The sequence below is a fragment of the Notolepis coatsorum genome, assembly GCF_963971535.1.
Source record: "Notolepis coatsorum genome assembly, chromosome: 15".
In the NCBI taxonomy this organism is placed as follows: domain Eukaryota; kingdom Metazoa; phylum Chordata; class Actinopteri; order Aulopiformes; family Paralepididae; genus Notolepis; species Notolepis coatsorum.
Window position 1 is genome coordinate 33,724,583 of NC_140179.1, and position 17,031 is coordinate 33,741,613.

General features: G+C 40.8%; 1 protein-coding gene across 2 annotated transcripts in view; it reads right to left on the reverse strand.

The window, feature by feature from the left end:
* cnot4b (CCR4-NOT transcription complex, subunit 4b) overlaps positions 1-14,698 on the reverse strand; it is a 139,072-nt gene extending 124,374 nt beyond the window's left edge. For both annotated transcript variants that reach the window (XM_084330029.1, XM_084330030.1), the window contains exon 1: positions 14,504-14,698. The gene's annotated coding sequence lies outside the window, so the exon portion shown is untranslated. The remainder of the gene's footprint in view (positions 1-14,503) is intronic.
* Between the last annotated feature and the right edge of the window lie 2,333 nt (positions 14,699-17,031).

Consider the following 17,031-nt stretch of genomic DNA (forward strand, 5'->3'; position numbering starts at 1 on the left):
TACTGTTGATCCCCTCTCAACTCTCCAACGGTTCAAGAGCGCCATCTGGTGGCCGATCGGCGGATCGCCCAAACCGGAAACCGGAAACGGAAACTGGTGCTCATCCAAATTCGGTCCGACCACTCGCTATAGCTCCCGGGACTCGAGCTCGACACAATGGATAGCGATCCGTTACCAATAACTGGATAAACAACATGATTTGGACGTATATACTATTATACAACCTGGAGATGGATCGCATATTTCAACATCCCATAATAGGAATCTTTTTGCTCCACGCTCATCGCCCAACTGCCCGAGGAGACTGGGGTAAGTTTCAGCGTTTATTTTTACCGTGTTCGATACAAACTGCTCTAATGATCATATCACCCACACTACATGAATCATCTAACGTTGGCCATGGAATTATAAACGACCCCCCCCCCCCCCCCATCCGGTCAACATCAGATGATAAGTAGTAACTTCTAGAAGCACGTCCATTTGAAAATTTGTATCTGGCGCTGATCGCTATCAAACTGTATTTGATCATCAATATAATGCATTTAGGGCTATAAATCACGTTCTGCAGAATGCTGCAGAAAACGATAAAAACATATTTATACTTTAGACCGTATTTTAGTATGAATATGTGAATGAAAAAGTATAACGTTCCTACATCCTGAACGATAGATAATTGACGTTGAATGGGCCATAGTAATGTCAATTTAGCAATACAATTTAAAAAGTTATAGCCCTGCAAAGAAGGGGAACTTCTCCATAGACAAATAGAGCTGGCAGAGGATGGTATAAGGATGTACATAAGTGTGGCAATGAAAGGGTTAAAACATTGTTGCTGCTGTTGCTGAAGAAATATTTATTTATAATATTTATTTATAAAGTTATAAATAATAAAGCAATGTCGATAAAGTACCGAACCGTTAAGCAGTATCGATAAGAGTAGTAGTATCGATAAAATCCTAACGATACTAGGGGTGGGACGATACATCGACCCAGATCGATATATTATCAATAATCAAATAGGATCGATGCAACGTAAAAAGATCGATTCATATTGCGATACTCTTATTTTGAAAATCCAGCGACGGCATCGCCCCGCGCCCAGTGTTGTGAAACTCCGTTTAACATCAACAGCACACAGCAGTAGCGTCTAGAGCGTCACTAGAGCAAGACTAGTGTGCCTATTCTGTTTCAAGTTTCTTTAATAGTTGTCATACAGAAGTACAGAATACTTTTATACAAAATGCTTCTTACTGTTACGCTCCAGAGACTGTGCAAGACAAGATAAGTATGAAATAAAATAACATAGTATAGCATGTAAATTAGAAGTAAAAAAATGAGGTCAGTGTTCAGTATAGACATATGTACAATGTTCGATGCAGAATAGACGTAACTGAGTTACCATATAATATACAATACTATGCAGTAGGGCTGCACGATTAATAGTTTTTTAATCGAAATCGCGATTTGGAATGATGCAATTATCAAATCGCCAAGCCTGCAAAAAAAATAAAAATAAAAAAAATTAACCAGGAAGTCCCATTGAGATACAAGATCTCATTTGCAAGGTAGACCTGGCCAAGATGACAGCAATAACATTTGCAATACATCACACAGCAATAAAATGTGCGATACATCACACAAGAACATAATAAATGTGCATGTATACAATACATCACATGTAAACACAAAGCAGAATAGTCTACATGATAGTAAAAGTGTATAATACAGGGTAATACAGACTACAGAAAGCAGCAACATTCTTCTTGTAATTTTTTTTTAAATATGTTATAATCGCATCGCAAATCGCAATATCTGTCAGAATAATCGCAATTAGATTATTTCCCAAAATCGTGCAGCCCTACTATGCAGTGTACTAATATACAATACTATATAGTGCAAGGCAGAAATGGGATGAGGTGCAATTTAGGTACAATTTACAGTAGGTGTACGAGTTGTAGTGCAAATCCTTTATCAATAAATATAAAGTGTGTTTGTGTGATCTAAAGTGTGGAGAGTGGGTGCTGCAGTGTGTTGTTTGTTTAAGTGAGTGTGTGCGTGTGGGTGTGTGTGCTGTGTGCATTTGATGGTTGTTGCATAGTGTTTATTGTTCGTTTAGCAGCCTGATGGCCTGGGGATAGAAGCTTCTTCTGAGTCTTTCTGTGCTCGCCTTAAGACTCCGGTATCGCTTGTCTGACCGCAGCAGTTCAAAGAGGCAGTTGTTCGGGTGGCTCGAGTCCTTAATAATTCTCTTAGCCTTCCCCCTGCACCGCTTGTTGTAAATGTTCTGGAGGGTGGGAAGCCCCCCTCCAATTGTGCGTTCGGCTGAACGTGTCACTCTTTGTAGTCTTTTGTAGTCTGCTACGGTCTTGTGCAGTGCTATTCCCAAACCAGGAGGTGATGTTGCCAGTCAGGATGCTCTCTATTGTACATGAGTAGAAGTTCCTAAGGATCTTCTGACTGACTTGGAACTTCCTTAGGCGCCTGAGGAAGTAGAGGCTAGAGCCATATGAAATCCGTTTTATTATTTTCCAAATTCCATTTTATTTTTTCCCAAATTCCATTTTTTCCGTTTTAATATTTCAGAATTCTGTATTTTGCCTTTTATGCTCATTTTACCATCAGAAATAGTGTCTAATAAGTGGGAATGAATAAATGTCCACAATTGAATAAGATATAACAGTCCATTTAATGTTTTTAAGTGCTGCAACTCAGAAATACAGTTCAATTTTACACAATATTTTTCAATTAATATTGTGACAAAATAAAAATACATATTTCAAGTGTAAACAATAGATACAGCTAGCTACTACTGACATTATCACAATGACAATGTCAGTAACCTAGCTATATCTATTATATTGTGATGAAATATAGTAATGCATAATTTAGGCACCTTTAGTTTAGTTTATTTCGTTTATAAAGGACAGTGTATAATGGCAATCGTTTGCATTAAACAAATGGATGGGTGCACTAGATTTAGCAAGAAGCTATCATTTCCATCTATAGTCCTATGTACTGTAACGTTTCATAGCTATTTAAGTTTATTTAGATTATAAAGGGCAGTGTATAATGACAATCGTTTGCATTAAACAAATGGATGGGTGAATGAATGAATGAAAACTTTATTTAACAGATTGCAGAATGGGTACAATACAGTACGGCTCAATACATACAATTGTTAAGGGGATGCAGACCTGAGAAAGACGTTTGTCTTGTTTCCATCAGGGTCCCCCATTTTCAATTCATATAGGGTATGCATGGTATATATGGGTGCACCAGATTTAGCTAGAACTTCTAGAAGCTATCATTTCCATAGATAGTCCTATAACGTTACATAGCTATTTAAGTGTATTTAGTTTATAAAGGGCAGTGTATAATGACAATCGTTTGCAAATGGATGGGTGCACTAGATTTAGCTAGAAGCTAAACGTCCTAACGTTATAGCTATTTAATCACAATAGTGTCGCAAGTGTTTTTGCGGGTCCAGTCCACGGAACGTTGACAGAATTAGCAAAACACCTTATCACCGGAGGCATAAAAGTCATTAGGATACTGTTCTGCTCTGAATTGAGGGCTTATTGTGGAATAGTTTAGCGTTAACACTGAAGCAGCCAGACGCTTGAGCACCGCGGCTGTGTTGTGTGTAACACGCTGTAGAGTCCCCGCCTCCCCGGTCGTGTGTGCACCAAACGTTCCACCCAAAAACGAAATTTCAGTCCAGATTAGGCCAAATTCTGCAATATTCCACGTTTTGCAGTTGATTCCATTTTTATTGGTTAATTCCGCGATTCCGTCCGCGATTCCGTGAACGCGGATTTCATATGGCTCTAGTAGAGGCGTTGTCGTGCCTTCTTCACAACACTGTCAATGTGTGTGGTCCATGTCAAATCCTCGGATATGTGGGCTCCGAGGTACTTGAAACTGTTCACTCTCTCAACCGGTGCCCCGTCGATGCTGAGGGGGCTGTAGTCCTTGACCCCCGACCTCCTGAAGTCCACAATCATCTCTTTTGTTTTGCTGACATTCAGGGAGAGGCAGTTCTCCTGACACCACTGTGACAGATTCTCTACCTCTTCCAGGTAGGCCCTCTCGTCGTTGGCAGAGATCAGGCCCACCACTACTGTGTCATCAGCCAATTTGATGATTGTGTTGTTGTTCCGCTGTGCTACGCAGTCATGTGTGTACAGGGAGTAGAGGAGGGGGCTCAGAACACAGCCCTGGGGGGCCCCTATGTTGAGCGTGATGGATGAGGAGGTGCAGTTGCCTGCTCTTACCACCTGGGGTCTGCCCGTCAGGAAGTCCAAGACCCACTGGCAGAGGTCATAGTTCAAGCCCAGGTCCCTGAGCTTGGCTATGAGTTTGGAGGGGACTATGGTATTGAATGTGACCCAAAACATGTCCCTGCTGTTTTATTCCGCAACGGGTCCAATGCATCTAACCTGCTTTGCAATCCTCGCCACTCCATTATGCCCACGTCGCGTTAAAGATCGAAGATAACGTTACGTTAGCGTAAGCTAACAAGCTAACCCAGAGCCATATGTAGAGAGAAGTGGGGACTGGGAAGGAGGGTGCATTCTCGGGATAGCCCCACTAACAGGATCTGGCCGGCTTTTCCAGCCAAAATACAGCTCTGTGACAGTGAATAGGATATTAATAGAGAAAAAAAAGAAAAAATAACCAAAAACAGTGAACAGGAGGTCTATTTGTATTAAAAACAATAATTGTTTTTAATTTAAATGTCTGGAAGAGCTCAAAAATTAAAATGTCAAATGATATTTCCATTGCCTTTTTTTTGTTGATTTAAATGTTACTGATTGTGTTAAATGGGCATATAATATCGTCTCATATCGATCGCAGGCACCTGAATCGAATCGTATCGTATCGTGGCAGACTGTGATATCGGATAATATCGTTGTCCAAAGAATCGATATCGTATCTAGGGCTGCAACTAATGACTAATTTGGTAGTCGACTAATCTGCCGATTATTTTTTCGATTAGTCGACTAATCGAAAACCAATGTAAAAAAAAAAAAAAAAAAAAAAAAAAAAAGGATTTTTTTTTTTTTTTTTTTAATTACCTATCTTTGTGAAAGTGGCTTCTCAGCTCTGGTCCAGCTGAAGACAGAGCAGAGGAACAGATTGGACATTGAGCATGACCTCAGAGTTGCTTGTCTACCATCACCCCAGACTTTGAGACTCTTGTCAGGACCAAACAACAACATCATAACATGATGATCCCATAGCAAATTAAAATAATGACTCATGAAACATTTGAATTTGGATCTTTAAGCCACTTTAAATGAAAATGTATTTGAAGAACAATACAGCAATCACTCATAACAAGATAAATAAATTAAATAATACAAATTAAAGTGGAAGTGTACTTTAAATAACTTTTGTTTGCTGTGTGTGAGAGGAGTCCGTGTGTGTGTGTATGTGTGTGTGTCTTACTCTGATCGCTGTGTGAGTGAGAGGAGTGTGTGTACTGTGTAATTTGTGTGTGTGTCTTACTCTGATCGCTGTGTGAGTGAGAGGTGTGTACTGTGTAATTTGTGTATGTGTGTGTGTCTTACTCTGATCGCTGTGTGTGAGTGAGAGGAGTGTGAATGTGTGTGTGTCTTACTCTGATCGCTGTGTGTGAGAGAGAGGAGTGTGAATGTGTGTGTGTCTTACTCTGATCGCCGTGTGTGAGAGAGAGGAGTGTGAATGTGTGTGTGTCTTACTCTGATCGCTGTGTGTGAGTGAGAGGAGTGTGTATGTGTGTGTGTCTTACTCTGATCGCTGTGTGTGAGTGAGAGGAGTGTGTATGTGTGTGTCTTACTCTGATCGCTGTGTGTGAGTGAGAGGAGTGCGTGTGTAATGTATTGTGTGTCTAGTCTGATCATCATCTCCTGCAGGGGAACAATGTTTTCAATGTCCAAAATTTGCTATGGGATCAGCATGTTATGATGTTGTCTGGAACCCTGAGAAGCCACTCTCACAAAGATAGGTAGTGCACAAAAAAAAAAAAAAAAAAAAAATTAATGACTAATCGACGCAACAATTTCTCGTCGACGATTTTTTATAATCGACATCGCCGATTATGTCGACTAATCGTTGCAGCCCTAATCGTATCGTATCGTGATGAAACTGGTGATTCCCACCCCTAAACGATACCCATCCCTAGGTAGAACACACATATTTTGAATGCCTTCGGCAGACTTCAAATGAGCCATTTTAATCTAGATTAACTCCTGGATTGCAGATAGATTAATCTAGATTAAAAAATAATAATCTATGCCCACCTCTAATATATATATATGAGTGTGTGTGTGTTTGGCTAAAGTGGATAGAAAACACAGTACTGAGCAAAAGTCTTAGGCACCCAAGAGTTTTTATATAAATTGTCTTAGATGTAAATAAAAAAAATTATTAGTGCGTCAGTAGACTACTCTTAGTACATTTTCATTAAATTATTTTTTTAAAGCATCTTCATGGTTTAATAATGCAAACATATGTTGCAGGGACTTATTATAATCATCATATTGGCGTGACTGTATGCATCAAAGGGTTAAATCAAGCATTTTTAAGTGCTTTAGAGGAAATGTCAAAATATGGCGATATATATCGTGTATCGTGATATGGCCAAAAAAGCCGAGTGCCAGATATGCCAGAAGAAAATGGCATATCACAACTCTACAACAACTTTGTCAAATCACCTAAAAAACCTAAGTATCGTGGGCGGCTACGTGGCGTAGTGGGCAAGGCGCTCGCCACGAATGCGGAGACGCTGGGCTCGCCTGTTCGAGCCCAGCGCTCCACATTGCTTTCAGTTTAGCTGGTCGTTCATACTAATACACATTGGCCGTATTAGGGGGTGGGAAACTGATGGGTGGGGATCGGGCGTTGTGGACAGCGACTCCTACAGGTCGGTTGGTGCGCCTGCGCACTAGAATCAGGAAGTGTCGGGGGCAGCGTGAGCCTCCCACGCGTTACTCCTCGCCACTGAGAGATCGAGCTGCGCAGGTGAAAAGATGCGACTGCTGTTACCTCAAGTACCGGAGGGGACTTGTGCTATGTATGACTTAGTCCACATTGCAGCCGGCTTGTGGGAGGCAAGAAACAGCGTTCGTGACAGGGGAGGGTTGAATTGGATGATACGAAATTGGGATGGGAGAAAATATAGAAAATGGGAGAAAAAGTGGAGAAAAAAAAACGTAAGTACAGGCCTGTACACTGCGATGATATGATCGCGAATTGCCCCTTTAATTGGCCGTTGCGATTGGTAAATATTATCTGGGGGCGGGCTTGCGAGTAGTGCTTTCAAGCCTTGCATTCGCATTTCACTCCTAAATTATCCAAGGCGTGTGATGACGCCACTCACGCGAGCTGTCAGTGCGACACAATGTCGTGGTGCTATGAAAGAATCTGTCGGCAATGAATGAACTTACTGCGATCACCGATAGCCTGAGTGAAAAAAAAGATTTGCGCGGAGTGAATCTGGGTCACGCTATATACTTGGAACTTGTAGTCTATCGTGCGATTAAAGACCATGTCCCTATCTGCGTAGTCTATACATCCAACACCAAATCCCATAATTCCTAGCGAAACGAAACTGAATGTGGCCGCTTCCTTTAAATAATAATATGGCTCTTGCTCCGCAAGAACAACGGAGTGGATAATGGATTTCAGTCAATTTTATGACAACCACGTCCGATGTGGAGAGATGATAAGATGATGATGATTGACGTGATGATGTGATGATTGATTGACGGGGACAAGGAAACTTCTAACGTTCAGGATCAGCCATGCATTACGTGAGTACCCCACTATTAGGACGTGAAATACTGTCTACTTAAATTGACACCGCGGATCAATAAAGTATCAATATCAACCTATCTATCTAATAATGAGACGATATGCAAATAATATAATACTAATAATTGTCGGTTCCCCGTATATGAAATTAAATGACTGCTGGTAAAATCACTGTTTATTTCTCGTTTTGCATAGTATTACATTCCACTTCTATAAACAATCAGTCCTACCGTAAGAGCCTCATACGGGTCAATTAAACCTTTTTTATTAGTCTTTCCTTCGAGCTAAGTTGGACTGAACATTTCACTGTCAAAAGCGCAAATGTAAATAAGGTTGCGTTGCAACAGTTTTCAAAATAAAGGTCATATATACAAATACCTCTCAATTCTTATAAAAAAAAAGTCCCGGATATACATAAACATTAATTGGCATAGATCTCTATAAACGGCCCAACACATTGATCACTTTAGGCACACACTGAAACCAGTAACATCACAAATATGAAGCAGGTAATTACCCATACAAATAATAAACCTTTCATGAGGTTATTTACAATAATAATAATTCATTTGATTTCTAAAGCACTTTTCATTGTGAAACAAATGTATGCAGTTTCTTCTCCTCCTGATTAATGGTGTGTGTGTGTTGTGATGATCTCATTCAAGGAGCACTACACAAGCGCGCGCACACACACAGTTTGTTGTTTTTGTTCTATTAGTGATTTACACACTCTCAGTTGGTTCATTATAAAAGATACAAACCTGAAAACAAACGCACTTAAATGTTAAATAAAAGGACCACAGTAATGAGGCAGGAGGAACATATTTTTTTTAATAATGGTAAAATTGTTATTAAAAAATTTGCCCCTAAAAAATATTTTTTGCCCCTAAATTTCTCATTTAGGGGCAAGTGTGCCCCTAGTGAAAAAGCTTAGCGTACAGCCCTGAAGTATCGTTGTACACGACGGCGACGCCACACAAAACATTAATAAGGCTATGCCTATGCTGCTATGACTAATGTGTTACCAAGTTGGCTAATTTAATTGTAATCATTTGCTTTTGTAGGTGCATTGTCTGATATAATTAAAAATTAAATATAATATAATTGTTTGCTTGATAGACGAAGGTTGCAACATAATTATGTAATGTCATGTCCTTGGCTGTGAGAGCAGCCCCACTGCACCCAGGCAGCGCAGCCGAGTGAAACCTTGTTGGCTGCGTCACAGTCACGAAAGGGGCTACTTAATTAATTAATCCAATCCACTTTATTTATAGAGCACATTTAAAAACAACAAAGTTTACCAAAGTGCTGTACAAGTCCCACAACATAAGATACAAAAAATATTACTATTGCACTTTACTGTTACATTTGCACTCTGGTTGGATGCCAGACTTCTTTTCGTTGTACTGTACTCGTGCTGTATGATGACAATACATTTGAATCTATTATTAGGCTGAAGGCAGGGCTGTACTGTGCGATGAATGGATTTACTTCAGTAGCACTGGTGCGATAGGCAGTCGGTTCATATCGATACTCTTATTTTGAAAATCCTGTCGCTGGTCTCATTTCCGCCTAAGCGCAGCTCCAGCTATAATAACTATGGCTCCGGCAGCTAGCAACGCTCAGTTCATTTCGATACTCTTATTTTGAAAATCCGTGGTGTCGTGACTCATATCCGCTCCACAGCACACGGCTCTGACACAACAGTACTCGTCTCAGTAGCGTCTGGAACGCGGACATTGCAACATAGCAAGGCTAGTGTGCTTATTTCGCGACCCAAAACAAATCCCTGCCGTTTTATTCTGCAACGGGTCAAATGCATATAACATGCTTTGCAATCCTCGCCATTCCTTTATGACCACGTCGTGTTTAAGACCGAAAATTAACGTCCCGTTAGCATAAGCTAACAACAAGCTAAAACCCTGTTCAGAGCGACAGAGAACAGCAGAGTGGGGACTGGGAAGGAGGGGCATTCTCCCTGTGTGTGCGTTTGAAAAGATATGATGAAGTCAGACGAGTATATTATATTGATAGTAAATGTACTGAGGGTGGACAGATGATGTTGATATTTAAACATAAAAAATACAATACATAATAAATGTATGCATGATCATCATGCAACATAAAACAATTGCAGGAATGGTTTGGGAGATGAAGGGGTTTTAGGTTGCGTGTTCCAAAAAAAATTTACTTAAAAGTTTAAAGCTCAATATATCAAAACGTGGCACGTTAGTGAACAGGAGGTCTATTTGTATTAAAAACAATAAATAGTTTTTCATTTAAATGTCTGGAAGAGCTAAACAATTTTTTTCCAAATTATATTTGTTACCTTTTGAGTTGATCTAAATGTTACTGATTGTGTTAAATGGGCTTATATCATCTCATATCGATTGCAGGCACCTGCATTGTATCGTATCGTGGCAGATATCGGCAAATATTGTATCGTTGTCCAAAGAATCGATATCCATCGTGATGAAACTGGTGATTCCCACCCCTAGTAGAGTCCATACACCCAACACCAAATCCCATAATTTCTTACACGTAACGTGTCTGGCTGTGTGACGTCAACTTGTCAGCATGAAAATGACAGCCAAACATGGCACTGCAACTAAATAACAAATACAATAGGCACATTTGTGACTGTTACAAATATAACACGTTTTATACTTGTGCTACAAGATTTTGGCCTGTGCTACAAAACTATCAACCTCTGTAGCACCAGTGCTATGTGCAAAAAAAGTTAACGTACAGCCCTGCGTGAAGGAACTAGGAAGAGAAAAATACTGGAAATTAACAGAGATAAGAATGACGTCTGGGAGGCTCTGACGACATCACAAGAAAGAAACAAAGAAAGCAACTTAGGCAACAACATCAATACGGTGATGCGAGTCAAAACACACAGTTGAGCAAAGTCAAGTTCAGTTACAGACATACAGGAGCGAGAGAGACAATAGTCGACTCCACTACGACACACGCTTGAAAAGGAGATTTTTTTTTTTTTAATAAAACCCACGAGACGAAAGGGTGCATCTCGTCTCCCTCACATGAAAAGTTATGTTTTCGTGGAACGGCAGAAGGAGAAGAGTCTGACGTCACGTCTCCATAATCAAATAAAAAAAAAAAGTTGACTGGTCAGTCGTTAAGTATAACAGAGATATACGAGATGAACCGAGTCTGTCGCAGGTCCTTCAGTGGGAGATTTAATGCTGGGAATTTTGCCAAACTCAAAACAATAAGTTAAATCTGGATAACTGTGCCTTCTAAAAACAGGGTTCTCTCACAAGGAGGTATTTCTGTTAAGGCGTAGCCTATAGCCTGTGACCTAAGACAGAGTCAGGATTTTCTCACCACCATATGGAAAAGGCTATAATAATATAAAATAATTTTTGGAAGAAAAGATAGCATTGTCCCTTATCCCAAATCAACTCGGTTGTGTCCGCTAAATGTTTACATTATGAAACGTGGCTGCTATAATTGTGGTTCCACGCTAGAGTGGCATCCGAAGCAAAAAATTTTGATTTATTTCCTTCAAGCTGCGTGAGGCACAATGTGAAGCCACGTCACACAACGCTTTACACACGGCAGGCTTCCAGACAGGTAGCTTGTTGTACCTGGGTGCATGTGACCCAAGGGAACAGTGTCGGGTATCAGAGACCCTTGCCAAGGGGGGGGGGGGGGGATATACTACTCTGGCACAAAACAATACTGATGATGACGGTGGATTATTCTTCCCCGGGAAGCAACACTCTCGCCGACAACCTTTGGCACTTTCCCACCTATTAATGAGGTATTGCTGATTATGTGACAATACCGGCTGTGTGCATCTCTTTGACGAGACAAAAGTCACCCACAGTTCACATGAAAGGCGCGTTAACCTTTGCTTCAAACACCATGGCGCCTTTAACACCAGCGTTCCTCGTATTCCTTTGTGGCAGCCCACTGCAGGCCACACCAGCACAAATCGATTTACTAAACTGACACAATAATAACAGTGACTTTGTTGCCAGTATAGGTCGTTTTCCACAGGTGACTGCATGCACCGTACCTAACCCAGCCGCCCGAATACTTTTACCAACGGATTTCCAGTTCCGCGTTCGCGTTCGCGTTCTGCGCTCTGATTGGCCACTGACGTTTCTGGTCGCGCCAATCGTGTGACGCCGTATCTTTCTCCGGTTAAGCTTAGGCACTCTTTCGAAGTTGGTTAAGGTTAGAGTTTGTCTTAGAGCAGGGCGATAGAACACCAGCCCTGATTCCATACTCTAACCTTAACACTTTGAGTGCCACTCACGAGATTTCTCTGGTTTTTTTATAGGTGGTTGCTAGCCACTCACGAGATTTCTCGGATTTTTTTTTTTTTTAGCGATCTGAAAAATTATTGCATCACCCGAGCCTACCCGAGTATAGCCGAGCGGCGCCGGCGATCACTGTGGAAAAAAGCGCCCCCTGTCGTCTCCCAGATGACATAAGTGATTTTGGAATGGACTCAATGAAAATGAAGGGAAAAAAATCCGGTACTCCACATTTTCCAGTTCACTGATCCAGCCGGGGTTACCACAGTTCATTCTGGAACCTCAGATCCCCGCTGATCATGGAGATCTACAGTATCGCGTTGGATCCATACACGTATCGATTTTTTCGAATGGTGATCAGGAATTGGAATATACCAGTTGGATACCATCTGATGTCAGGTAAGGACTCTATGTTATCAGTGTTAGGATAATCAGAGTAAGATTGATGAAGTTATAAGCTGTTTTGTGAAATGTCTTCTTTCGGTTTCACTGTAAAAGTCCGTGAGGAAATCAACGGAGCGATTATCCGTGCGCGGCCGTAATGTGCTTGCGTGCACGTATAATATTGATCATCTAGCGTTTATTTGAAAACGATTCATAAAAAGGCCGACGAATATCAACGTTGTGGAATATTCCACTAAAAGACGATTTTCATAGAATGCTCCAGAATGAGCTGTTTTTATATCAAAACGGGGGCTTTTCTAACTGCTCTGAAACGGAAACGACGCGATAAAAAAACAATCTGCCTTGACAGCACTGACTGGAAAATAGTCTTTGATAATGCGATGGGCAGATTAGACACATAGCCATAATTTAAAACATAGATTAGGCGATATTAACGTTAACATTGGCGCCGATGGTGGCATTCAGCCGGTAAAACGGAAAACCAGGCGTGGCGCTCAAAGTGTTAACCAACTTCGAAAGAGTCGCCTAAGCTTAACCAGTGATCGTGCGTCACGCGATTGGGCACACCTGTCACATGACCAGAAATGTCAGTGGCCAATCAGATCGCAGAACTGGAAATCCGTTGGTAAAAGAATAGACGCAACCCAGCCTGCCGGCACCAACTATAAACTTCAACTTGTAATAAACACTGCAGTGACTGACTGCACATAATTGTCTCAGTGTTCTGGGTCTACATGTTCTGGGTACCACTGACTTTGCTTTGGTTGCCTGTTCGGAACTGTCAGGGTTCTTTGTCATTCGGCACATCATTCAAACCCAGTCTGAGCTCCTGTGTGAGTGACACAGACAGAATATCTAGTTTCCTTATGAAAGAGGATATGGGAGGTGGCTGCACACATTTTGCACTGAGCATCATGTTTATATAGTGTAGGTCGGACATGGGCTTCTTAGGCTACGGTCATTGGATGGACTGACAAGTAGGGTGGGACTAGGTCCATAAACTGCCTTTGAAACAGGGATACGGTGTGCATAACATTATTGTACACAATATCAAATTATCACATTCATGTTCTGACGAAGCTACGCCACAATACTGAAAAGTAAACGTCCCACAAAATCAGTTGACATCGGCAAAAAAAATAAACCTGTTACGTTACAGGAACACTTTTGGTATGGTGACGTGACAAGCATAAACGTATTTGTTATGCATTTATATAAAGTACTGGGGCGGCAGGCAGTGTCAGGTGCGCCCCCTCCCCTCCTAGATGTAACACTAGTACTGTATCTGTATGTCATGTATGTTATGATGAATTGAAAACAGTACTGTATATCTGTATGTCATGTACAGTATGTCATATTATGTTATGATGAATTGAAAATGGGGGACCATGATGTAAACAAGATGAAAGTCTTTCTCTTGTCTGCATCCCCTTAACAATTGTGTGTATTGAGCTGTACTGTATTGTACCCATTCTGCAATCTGTTAATAAAATGTTCAATCAATCAAACCAGTGGCGGGGCTAACTAACTAGCTAACTACTACCGCTAGCTGGGAGTGCTAGCTAGCCCGGACTCTGTTAATAATAATGTCGCTAGCTGGCGTCAGAATAGCCTCTGCTAGTCTTGTCTTTCCGAGAGATAACACTCATACTATACCGCAGTGACAACGACTTCTATAATACGACACAAGCGGCTGCTTTTATACACAAATACGTGGTTCTAATGTTGAGTTATGAACCTGACAAAAAGGGTGTCTTGACAGTAGTTCTACTCGCGGCCTGCTCCTCCCCGGCGAAGCCTCGCACTCGAGTGTTTCCAGAAACACAAACTGGAGCGAACCCGCCTTGACTTTTTCCTCTCCTAAAACATTGACCTTGGTGAAGCCGGATACCAGTTTGATAAATGTAGCTACTAAAATGGACTATTGCACTTTGGTCTTCCTTGGGGAAACGATTATTTCTAGGATACCCCTCTAATTTATTATAGCGATAGTTTTGTGGGATACTACTTACCTGCCTATTTTCTCGCTGGGAATTCCTCTCCGGGATAAAGCGCACCGAATGGGCGGGGAAATGTGTCGCTATCTGTCTAAACAACAACTTAAAAAAACGTCTGAGACACCCGTTTGCGTGCGGCTTCGATATCGTTTGGTGCAAGAAAACACCTTGTCGTTTCTTTCAGCTTATGTGGGGTGCTGGCTATCTAGTAGCTAGTTACCAGAAACCACCATCTTACATTAGAAAGGAGGAGAGAAGGGGGGCAACTACACAACTCACTGAGTCGGCGCGACTTAGTCGCGGTGTTGCATTGTGGGTGTTGTAGTCCGTACCTAGCATGGGTTCACACAGTCACACATGTTCACAAACGTTTTCATTGTGGCAGGTTCAGCAGTGCACCAAATGATTATAACGTTTCTTTATATATATATATTACACCAATACACATTGCAATTCATTCACAATATAAATTACACAACAGATTCACCGGTGTGAAGAGGTTACAAGCCATTGTAAATAACGTTGAGGGAAAAAACGTATAAATATAGGGTTTTGTTTGGTGATAGGCTATATATTTTCTAAAAACTCTGAAAAGTTTTTTTATATTTTTTACATGTATGGTTGTAAAATTTAGCCAATTATAGTAATACAGTAGCTACAAACATAATATGTCATTGGAGTCTGAGGATGAGGCACCAAAAACAACATATTTTGTAGTAAGGTTGAAGCCACTCCAAACATTGCGCTTAAAAATCATTTCAAAATATTATAGAATAGTTACACTCAAGTTTCCAGTTTTCGTTTGTATTTGTCACATATAAGGTACATGTACATTATAGTGAAATGCTTGGTTCTGTATGACCCTCCTGAAATTGTGCTTCATATACAGTTGAGTAAAAATTTACAAAATGCAAAAACAAAATGCAGAAAGGAGGTAGAAGAGGTAGTGCAAATCTTTTAGGAACAAATAGATGAAATATGGTGTAATGTTTAAAAAGAGTTTAAAGTGAATAATCATTAAAGGTGAATGTTCAAAGTGAATGTGTGCATGCATGTGGATGTTGTGTGCAATGAGTGTAGAATGGATCAATTATATAATGAGCAAGTATAGAGGACACAGTTTCACTACTTCGCTATTCTGGCATGTACCTGTACCATGTAACAATTATGAATAATATTTTTGTATAACATAAAGTCCTTATGAAGCAACCCCATTCTTTTCCAGTCAATGTCCTCAAATGTACTATTCCAGAAGCAGGGCTAGAGGTAGAATTTGTATAGATGGTTTCACTGGAGTTTTTATTTCCTGTCAACTATTGTATTAGTAGTTAACATTGCAAATTATATAAACTTGGGTCCCTTTCAAATGTTATTGTTGTGACTTTGAAACCGTTTCTAGGCTTATATTCTAGGCTTATTCTCTAATGTTAGAATAGGAAAAGAGAAATCAAGAGACTTGCGAAGGGTGTAAGACAAGGATGCATCTTGTCCCCTGTACTCTTTAATATGTACAGTGAATCACTGATGAAAAAAGGTCTGAGAGGAGGGAAAGGAGTAAAACTTGGCGAAGAGAACATCACCAATATAAGATACGCTGATGACACCCAGGCACGTTGGAAGGGGGGGTGCGGGGGGTGCTGCAGTGCTTTATTGCAAAAAGAAAAAAAAGAAAAAAAAATTATGTTTTTTTACGACAGTATTTATATATTTGTATATTATATACTGTAACTGTATAACTGTAACACTGTATATTATAAGTTTATCCTGCTCAAAGCACTTCACCATTTTAATATTGTGTGTATTGAGCCGTACTGTATTGTAGCCATTCTCCAATCTGTTAAATAAAGTTTTCATTCATTCATTACACTACTGTACGTACACAATCATACGTGTAAAACCGACAAGATTGCAGCAGAGTAGATTTTCGAGTGATGACAGACTGTCACAGACTGATTGAATGACATGTGAAACAACTAATTGTATTCACCTCCCGTCTCCCGCCCTTCCCACGCGCCACGAACCACTGAGCTACTGTGATACAGTGCTTGCGCAGTCAGTCGATTTGAGCTAGTAGTCAGACTTTGCTAGCACAGAATGTCTCACTCGCAGAAAATAAAAATATCAGATTTCTTTTCGAAACGTCCCGTCGGTCCCAGTGACAGTCCCACTAAATCTGATAAACGTCAGAGAGAGACAGAGACGACAGGTTCAGCCTCAGCATCAGGTATTGAAGAGTTAACTGAGTCTGTTCCCCTATACCCCCCCTCGGGCGCCAGGGGCTTCCACTGAGGGGTGATGCAAATAGGGATGGGGTGTTATGGCAGCTCATGATGGAAAGAGTGCGCACAGAGTCTGATCCCGAGTTGAAGAATTGGCTCCAAAAGAGAGACAACTGGATGTCCAACAACATCCAAAACAAAATCTTACAGCCCATGATATTCAGCGACAAATTAGAGGCAAAGCATCCAAAAGCCCATTCTTTGGCTTGAGCGCTGACGGAACCACTGATGTCACTCACTGGAAAAGAACAATTCTCGTGTAAT